This window comes from Phaseolus vulgaris, chromosome 2, assembly GCF_000499845.2.
Source record: "Phaseolus vulgaris cultivar G19833 chromosome 2, P. vulgaris v2.0, whole genome shotgun sequence".
Taxonomy (NCBI): domain Eukaryota; kingdom Viridiplantae; phylum Streptophyta; class Magnoliopsida; order Fabales; family Fabaceae; genus Phaseolus; species Phaseolus vulgaris.
In genome coordinates, this window is record NC_023758.2 from 40,989,077 (window position 1) to 41,000,061 (window position 10,985).

A 10,985-nucleotide genomic window follows, 5' to 3' on the forward strand; every position below is an offset into this window, starting at 1 on the left:
TTTTTATTTAAGAATTCATTAATTAATATTATTTAATTTATTTCTAATTACACACTGATTTATTTTATTTATTTATATATTAAATTTATCTTTAGTTATAACGTTTAAGTTTATCTATATTTTTTAAATATATTTTTTATTATAATATTAATTATTTGTTTTATTCAATAAATAAATATGATAGAAATATTTTTTTTAAATTATATAAATATAATAAAGTCATTTATAAATAAAAATTTAAAACCATTATAGATGGATGCTTGATAGGGATTAAAAAGTGAATATTATTTTAGATTTTTTATGTTATTTTGTTAACTATGATAAAATTCATTTATTTCGATTGATTACTATAAAATTAATTCAAATATTTTTAATATGAAATAAAATTAATTATATTGATGAAATTGTAAAATATAATTTATATATTGTTTTGATATGATATTATTTACATTATATTTAATCTCACTTTTTAATTTTACTTTTGTGTATGATTTTTTTTTTAAAATATCACTAAATTACCTCAATCCACTCTTCGCCCTTATTACCATAATCTTTTCAGAGATCATTTGGAACATAAATATAGTTAATAATTTAGTTTTTTTTTTATAAATAACACTCAACCTCTCAACCTTGACATTCATTTTGCACATAAAGATTGAATTATTCTAGAGGAACTCATTGTGGTGACTTTTTACATTCCTCTCACCCTTCATATTAATCCCTAATTAATATTTTTCTCCAACCACTACTAAAATAAATTAGTAGTGTTAAGAAAAAAAATATTTATAGATAAATAAACAAATAATCATATAAAATAAAATAAGAAAGCATAATATGAAAATTAATATATATATATATATATATATAAATTTTTATTTATATATCTCTTTTGTCATGCTTCCATAAAAAATAATTACCTCTCAAAATATAAATATATTAATAATTTGATTATATTAATATGTTAACAGATAAATAAAGATGATATTACATTATTCCATGGGTAAAAGTATAAGATGTTTTTACTTTTAAACTTTTTATATAAGTAGTTAATTTTTTGTTCTTTGTTATTTTAGTTAAAGTATTATAATTATATTTTTTTACTTGTTTATGATATCATCTTACGTCTTGTTCAAATAGGATTCTTATCAAGTTCTTGATATTTTTAATATTATTTAATTATTTAAACAATTAAAGTGAGTTAAGTAGTTTATTGATTGAGCTAAGGTTCAAATTTATAAAATGTAAGGTCTATGAATTTACTTAGCTTACATAGTCGTAAGTTTATTTTAGGTGAACCTTTTTATTTAGTTAGAAAAAAGAGAAAATGATTAAAAAATAAAAAAATGGAAGAGCATTAAAATATTAAAGAGGAAAATGAAAAGAAAGAAAACTACAATTTACTAATAGTTGAACTAGCATACAATTTATAAATTACGAGTTAGTAAATGTTATAAAAAATTTAACTTGATCAAATAAAATTGATAAGTCACACTCAATATAATATCTCCTTTTCTATGCAGTTCTTTTTTAATCTACTTTAGTATACTATATTTGTTGTGTCAATTATTTATTTTAGAAAGTAAAAGTTTTATGCAACACACAAATAAGTTTCACACATATATGGAATATATACAGTCAAGTAAAACGAAAAAAAAAATTATATTAATATTATTATGAATAAAGAAACTAGTTTCCTTCACTAAATGAAATTTGATATTATATTTAAATGGATTTAACTAAAACTCCACTTTTAGATAGTGATATATTAATAATCAACTTTATTTATACAATTATTTAATAACTACTTATTTAAGTATTTATTAAAATATAATTGATTAGTTCAATGTTATTATACATAAAAATACACTAAGATTATAACTAGAATTTTTGTTTGTTTGTTGAAACTTGAGTCGTATGCGAAAAGGTCAAACAATTTTGAAATTATATTCTACTGTATCAAAATTATAAAGTGGCATTTATTTTATTTTATTGTGGGTTTTCAAAAGTAACATTTTTCTATAGTGAATTTTAAAATGAAAGGGACTTTATATTACAATATCTGACATGTATTTGTAGGCCCAATTTCTTCTCCAACCAAAATGATTAGCAAATGGCAGAGTAACTGACAGCAGTGGTCCAAGAGCCATCTTGCATTAATTCCCAAAAGCCCTTATACATGTTCATCCCTTGGTTGGGATCAGATCATTCTAATTCTACCTCACCCAAAGGCTACTGTTTTCTAGTACAACCTACAATAATTTAGGATTCATCAAATCATGGAAAATGTACCTAAAACCAAACCACTCCATGCTTCTGCTAAAATAAAAATATTAGCAACCTAATAACAATTGTGTGTGACAGTGTGTTAATACCATGTTGATTAATTGGAGAAGCTTAGATTCAGAGGTCACATTCAAACTTTTTCAGATACCTCTCTGTCCCTGCTAAGTGGTAGGTATGAGGACAAGGGTTGGAATCTTTGGAATACCACAAATGATTGTGTTTGATCTTCCATCAGTAAAACGTTTTTCTTCTTAATTGCAGTAGATTGGGGGCAACATAGCCACCAACACCCCTAAAACATAATCATATATAACATAACCCTAATTAATAAGCACACTCTCTTATCATACCTCAACCTCACACTCAGAATTGTGATAATATGCTTTTGAATTTTGTCTGGACCTGATTCTCTTGAGAAGTTGACAAACACTATCTCCAATAACTTTTTGTTCAATTTCTGTAATTTATTTTGGTCACACTACTTTGGCTAAAGTGGTGCTCTCACATCACCAAGCCCACAGAATCCAATTATGTTAGCTTATATATGGATTGGTCAGAAGCTCCATAATTGTGATGAACTTTGAGATCCTTAAGTCGACCCACATAAGCTGTAGTAGTAGCAGGGAATGGTTGTCTTCTTTAGAGCTTTACAACATGAAACTGTATCAAAATTTCATCATCATTATTTTCAGCCATTGCTTTGCTTCACTTTCGCTTTATTGCTTGGCGGTGACAACATATTTGAACATGATCTGACAAAGCTGTGGGAACACCAACATTTAGTGTTTAGCATGATATGTTAGCATAAATCAATTTTGGAGATTTGGTGTTCTGTCCTATGGGGATGTTATGTGATTTATAGCTTAATGGGCCTTGTATAGTTGTATTGGACTAGCCCAAATGCGGAATCAAGAGATGGTATTAGCCTATGAGGAAATAACACTACCTCTCAACTCATTTTCAAAAAATAATTCTTTTTATTAATTCTTTGGAGAACTTTTGAAAAAAAAGGAGAATGTTTACTTAAATTTAAGATAAAGCTGTTGCAGGCTTGAAGATAAGAGTATTTTGTAGGGATGGGTGAATGTTAAGATCTTTAAATTTTAAAAATTATTTATTAATATTGATATTATTGTTCAATATCGTAGAAGAAAAACTTGGTTGGATTTATTAATGATTGAAGATATGGTAACTTATGACAGTATTTAAATCTTTTGTTGCTTATTCAAAACCTCTAATTAATTTTTAATACCATGTAGTGATGTTGTCTGTTTCTAAGAAATAAGATGCTTATATACTGATATGCATTTCTAAATAGATTTCACTTCAGCTAACATATAATTGGTTAGATTTTCTTAACTTGATTTTGAATTCAAGCAAAATTAAACTAATCAAAATCAAGGATGATTGGTTCAGATATAACTTATAAATATAATAAACTTAAACAAGTTAATGACTTGAATTTTTATACTACTAATTATTATGTATGCACTTTTATGCAATATATATATATATATATATATATATATATATATATAAACTACTTATAATAAAACATGTTTTTTTACTCTTTTCAGCTACAACATTTGGTATATTTTTTAGTCATAATTTTTTCTAAAAAATACTATATATATATATATATTCAAACCAAATTAATACGTTTTTTATTAAGTTAATTTAGTTCAGATAGTAAGATTGTCTTAGAAATGAATATCTGGTGAAGATGGTTTTTACTTTCATATATGAGTGGCAGTGTGAGGGTGTGATCACAAGAGCATCTTCTTAATTCTATCCCTTCTGTCTTTATAGTGAAATGATTTTACATTATTTTCAATGTCTTTTTCACACTTTTTTTTAATGATCATTTTCATGACTTCTTTACGTGGAATTTTAATAGGATGATTGAATACATAATATTTTCTCAAGTTTTTTGCTCAGACATTAGAGTTCACGTGAGCAAATTATGCATTAAAAAAATAAATTGACTGCAGAAAGGGAAGTTTTCTTCGTAACTTGAGAATTTGATGCTGAAATGATTCAGTGCTCGTTTCTTCTACATCAAAATGAAGACTTTTGTTAGCTAATAATTTATTTTATTAATTTATATAAATTTATTTTAACCATATAAAGTTTTTCGATAAAATCTAATTTTACTAGTTAACTATAGTTTTTTTACTTTTATTTTCGATAGCGTAAAAAAGTTCCTTCTAAAATGCTCATTCTCATCTTCACATCAAAGCATTATAAATTATTATTCTCATTATTATATTTTTTTTATTGTTTATCATTTAATATTATACTATTAAATAAAACATTTTATCTTTAACAAAAGGAATTAAAATTAAGTAAAAGTTATAATGATTTAAAACAGGCTGTTATCAATAAAATAAAATAACTTTAAATATATCACTATTTATATGATTTTTTATATATATTACATTTAATTGAATATTCAATTTATTAAAAGCTGCTATAAGTTAATAAACTATTTTTTATAGTTTTTAATTAACTATCATTTATTACCATGGAAAAAATGTATTATTTATTTTTATCAAACAAAACATAGGAAGCTTATCACTTTCTTTGGATAAGGGGATGAGTGAAAAAGAAAAAAAAAATATATAATAAAAAAGTGAGGTTGTTTGAAGAATCGAGAAGAAAAAAGGTCTAAAAGAAGAGTGTAAAAATTATAATTAATTTGATTGAAAAATAATTATAATTGATTTGATTGAAAAATATTTAGAAAATAGTTGATAAAATAATTTGATGTAAAAAATCATTTAAAAAATGTAAATTAGAATTTAAAAAATTATTATTAAATTTAATAATAATAGTAATATTAAAATAAATTAATTGAAGTAAATTGAATTTATTTAATTTATTCTCTTAATATTTTTTAATTACTTATCTTAAAAAAAATTTATTTACCCGAGCTTATTGGAAAAAAATTAATATACTCTTAATGTCGAATCGGGATCAACTAGGATAAAAATAAAGCATTGGGTCGACTTAACCTAAGCTCGACCTAACATTACCCAACATGAGTTTAACTTGGGATGTCTTACTCAAACCTATCTCAATTAAGTACACGGTGAGTCTAACCCAATGGAACCTAACGTAAACCTGAATTAGATTTAGCCAGACTTAGTTTGACCTATGTCCAACCCAACTAGCTTGACATGGTTCCAACCTGACCTAACTTAATTTGGACTCGACTTGACCTGAACTTGATCCAACTTAGCTTGATCTAAGTTGAGCTCAACTTGACTTGGTCTAACACGAGTCCACCCAACTTGACCCGACTTGGGTTGAGGCTGTCTCAGCATGATCTGAATTGCCTCAAATCGGACTCGACCTAAATTGAACTAACCTAACTCAGCCCAATACGAATCTAACCTGACTTGGGTTCGATCCAACTTAAATTTGGCTTGTATCAGCTTAATTTATACTCAACTCGATTCAGTTTGACTTGGACCTAACTTGATTGACTTGACATGATTCTGACCCGTAACCCTGTCCATACTAACATGACTTTTGATTTTAGATTAAGTAAATGTTTGTCATGTATATAAATACTTTTTAAGGAAATGTGTTTTTCTTCATTTTCGTGTAATTTTTTTTTACTTTAAAAAAAATTGTTTATGGATTACCCGTGGTCCATAAGGCTCTTGTTAGCATTTTGTCCCTGTAGAATTTTTCTTACGTGGGCTTTTTATAGCCTTGTGAGTTGGACCAAAGAAATAAAATGAAAAAAATTAGGCAGTTTCTTCCCGCAGCCCATAATTATAATATTATGCAAAGATCAAATTTTCCCTATTATTTTTTAAAAATCTTAAAATACACTTGAACTGTATTTTTTTTTTTTTTGCAATTTGGATTATGGAATCTGAAATTTTTTTGATTGACACTTCCGGTAAAATTTCGTATCCACCAATTCGTAATTCAAAATATGCATTTCACATTCAAAAATTCATCATTAAAAAAAAAAACATTCTAGATCCACCAATCTATAATAGAAATATGCATTCCAGATTCAGAAATCCATAATTAAAAAAAAAAAATTCCTGATCCATCAATCCTAAAAAAATTAGATTTCCGAATTCAGCAATCCGAAAATCAATAATTTATGCAAAATTTGTTTCCACAATAACCCCTTATCCGAAAAAAAATGATTAAATTCTGGATTGATGAATCCGTAGCACACTCCCAGATCCTGATTTCCGGTAACCACAGTGCCTTTTTACAAATAAGAGGTCGCAGGAAGGAAGAGAGGACAAATTTAACTTAAATGAAATAAATATTTTATTATTTAAAATTTATAACTGTTAAATTTTCTAAAAGAAAAAAATTCAAAATTTTTAAATTTTAAATTTTAAATTTTTCAAATTTTCAAACCTAAACCTTTCGGAAACACTTCAATATTTTTAAATTTGTAAATTTTCATATTTTTAAAGTTTCTAAATTTTTTAAATTTTTAAATTTTCAAGATTTTTAAATTATCAAAATTTTAAACCTAAAGTCTTTTCGAAACACTTCAAATTTCAAAATTTTAAATTTTGAAATTTTCAAATTCGAAATTTTAAAATTTTAAATTTCATTTTTTTTTCTTATCTTATTCTTATATTAATATTTGATTTTATTTCATTATTATGGACATGGCGTCATTTTCTATTTTTTTAATATTTTTATTTTTTTAAAAAAAAATTTAAATTTTCAAATATTTTAAATTTTAAATTTTCTAACTGCAAAGCTTTTTCTTTAAATTATCAAATTTTAAAAATTTTAAGTTTTTTTAATTTTAAAAATTTTAAAATTTCGAAATTTCAAACCGTAAAGTCTTTTCTAAACACTTCAAATTTCGAAATTTTGAATTTTTAAATTTTTAAATTTTCAAAATTTTAAATTTTTAAATTTAAAACTAAACTGAAGGCTTTATAAATTCATCAAACCTTTTTTTTTTCATATTTCCATTTGACATACCACAATTTTCCAGAGTTTGAATAAGCGAGGGAACAATTTTCCATTTGATATAAGGAGCAATCTTCTATTTGATATACGGTTTAGTTTTTCATTTGATATAATGAGAAATTTTCTATTTGATTTACTAATCAGTTTTCTATTTGATTTCGTCATTTCTTACTATTTTAGTTAGTTCAATCAAAGAACTTATGATAGTATTGACACATGCTCTTTTTTTTTTTCTGTTGATGTTCATGCTGTTCCTTGCAAATGACGTTTTTCACTTGTTGGACACCAAGAAAGAGGGTGACAAGAACAATAATGGTAAGAGATAAATTGAGAAAATGAGATTAAAGAAACTGTTCACATAGCGACTTTCATGGATCAAGGTAAACTATTTATCTCTATTATAATCTGATACATGAAATGTGAGAATCATAGTTTATAAAATTCTTACGATAATGATATACATTATTGTTTATTATTGTACACTTTGATTTTTACATATTATAAGAGATTGGGAAAGAATAGAAACATGTATTGTCTTTGCAAATGAGGTTTTTCACTGTTGACAAGAACAAGAATGATAATAAATAAATTGAGAAAAGAAGATTAAAGAATCTGGTCACATAATGATTTTCATGGATCAAGGTAAGTTGTCTATCTCTATTATAATCTTATGTATGAAATGTGTGAGAATCATAATTTATAAAATCCTCACGATAATGATATACAATATTATTTATTATTGTACACTTTGATTTTTATATATTATATGAGATTGGGAAAGAATAGAAACAGGTTTTGTTTTTGCAAATGAGGTTTTTCACTTGTTGATCATCAAGAAAGAGTGGGACAAGAACAAGAATTGTAAGAGATAAATTGTCATCAAGAAAGAGTGTGACAAAAACAAGAATGGTAAGAAATAAATTGAGAAAAACAGATTAAAAAAACTACACACATGGAAACTTTCATGGATCAAGGTACACTGCCTATCTCTATTATAATATGATATGATGTATGAAATGTGAGAATCATAATTTATAAAATCCTTACAATATACATTATTGTTTATTATTTTACAGATTTTTACATATTATATGTTTTCTCTTAATTTTGATCTCACATTGCAATTTTTTTTTATAAACAGTTTTTTTAATTGATTAAACAATATTTTTAATATATTAAAATGTTCTTGGCTGGTATGGTATAAAAAGACTGCAACAAACATTTTAATAGATTATATTAACAACTTATGGATTAAAATCATAAATAATTTTGGTATTTTTCTTTAATAAAATAAATCGTTCCTTTAATTTTTTTTAAAATAATTAAAGCTTAGTCAGTATTTTGTGTGAATCTTTCCGTTTTAATATATTAAAATGATGAATTAATCTACTGATACTACTTACTAGTGATATTAATAGATTAAAACTTTTAATCTATTTAAATGAAGTTCTAATATATTAAAATTCTGAGTTCATTTTTAAGACTCTCCTTTAATTCATTAAATGACTTTTAAGCCATTAAACTCTCATTAGTTTTGATATACACCTATCATTTTAAAACAAAATAAGATGAGAAATCAATTCTGGTAGGATTTAAGATTTGATTTTATGTATAATTTTCTTTCGGTACTTAGTTGTATGTTTGTAAAATTTGAAAATAATATTGAACTTGAATAATGTGACTAAACAACTGTATGTATTTCTTATTATATGGAATGAACCAATAAAAACTTTACTATGTTGGTATCTCTATGTATAATTTTTGTAATCTTGAAATTTCTATGATTCTCATTGTTTGCATTACCTGTTGTAATCTAGGTATTCTTAAAATTATCTTGTTTTAAACTTATTGAATGTACACATATATATTACTAATTCCTGATTATTTTTTATTTTTAACTCATTTTGTAAAGAATTTCCAAAGTTAATAAATCTAATATCTTAAAACTAAATAGAAATTTGATAGTTAATCTTAAAATTTGCTTTAAATTCATTATGAATTTAACTATTATATATATATATAATATTATTAAAGTCATTATAAAACTAAATATCTATTTGAAACTTGGACAATGTTAATTTTGTCTCTCTTTTAAATATGTGTTTTACAAGAAAGAAATTTAGTTTTATACAAGCTCAATATGAATTGGTAGTTGAGTCTTAATAAATTGTTGATGTTTTTAACTCGAGAATATTGAATAAAAAAAATTGTGTATGATATGAAGTGACGGTTTTAATATGACGATTATTAATAATTGTCATAAGTATTTGTATAGTACAATATTTTAATAACTGTCACAATTATCCTTCAAAACGTGTTATTTTGAACTATCATAACTCTCATTTTAATAAATTGTTGAAGATCGTGTTGAGGGAGTGCAGTTCGGTGGAGCTCTCACTCGACCAGCTCAAACTGGATATGTGGAGGTTCCGTTTACCAAAATCGACGCAACCGAAGCTCGTGAGCACGATGTTCATCGACGACGAGCTCATCGTGATGGTGCAGAAGGGGCACGAAGAGGAAGACGAGGATGGTGATAGAGGTATGGGTTGTGGTTGGCTTGTGCTTGTACAATGATGAAGGAATGAGTGAGTATGGTAACAGGTGATTCTTTTGTTAATTTCATGTTTCCCTCCAAACGTAGCCATATTAGTATGTTGGTTAGATTTCAGGTTGTTGTTGGAACTAGTTTCTCTATGAATTTTGTTGTTACTATTGTTGAATCAAGAACAAAAATGTTATGTCTGGAGAACATTCTCCAAATAGAACATTTTTATTCCTGATTCAACAATAGCAACAATAAAATTCAAAGAGAAACTAGTTCCAACAAGAACCTGAAATCTAACCAACATACGAATATGACCACGTTTGGAAGGCAACATGAAGTTAACAAAAGAATCATCCATTACCTCACTCACTCACTCCTTCATCATTGTACAAGCACAAGTCTACCACCACCCATACCTTTATCGCCATCCTTGTCTTCCTCTCTGTCCCCCTTCTGCACCATCACGATGAGCTCGTCATCGATGAACATTGTGCTCGCGAACTCTGGCCACGTCGATTCTGGTAAACGGAACCTCCACAGATCCAGTTCGAGTTGGTCGAGCGAGAGCTCCACCGAACCGCCATCCCTCACCATGAACTTCATCATGCCAGGGTGGATTTCAATCGTGTGCGCCCTCACGTCGCCGATATCGTGGTCTCCATCACGAAACAATCAAGGAGTGTATTATACATGAATTGCAATCACAGATCACGTAGTTCATTAAGAACTAGCACACTGGAAAGGCAATCTAGCAATAGATTTCGAAGACAAGGTTATAAAGCACAAATGATGGCGGACAAAAGTTTGAAATCCTTGCGAGGAGGCGTCGATGGCAGATAGTGAAAAGTGAGAGAGTGAGGGTTAGGTTTAGGACGCGCGAGAGTGAGAAGACAATGAAGGGAAGAGTGAGTGTAGGCGAGAGTGAAGGGAAGAATGTTTAGCAAAGAGAGTGAAGGGAAGGGTTTCGATTGTGAAGAGAAAGGTTTTGTTCGTGAAGAAAGAGTTTGTGAAGAGTTTGCGGAGAGAGGGAAGAGTCACGTTTCTGAAATTAATTGTATTCGATTTTCAAGAAGTTAAATGAAATTTTAATTTTTTTTTTAAAATGATAAAAAATGGTATGGAGAAAAAAAAATATAAAACTTTTATTTCAAATAAAAATTATGACAGGTTCTAAAAAATAATTATG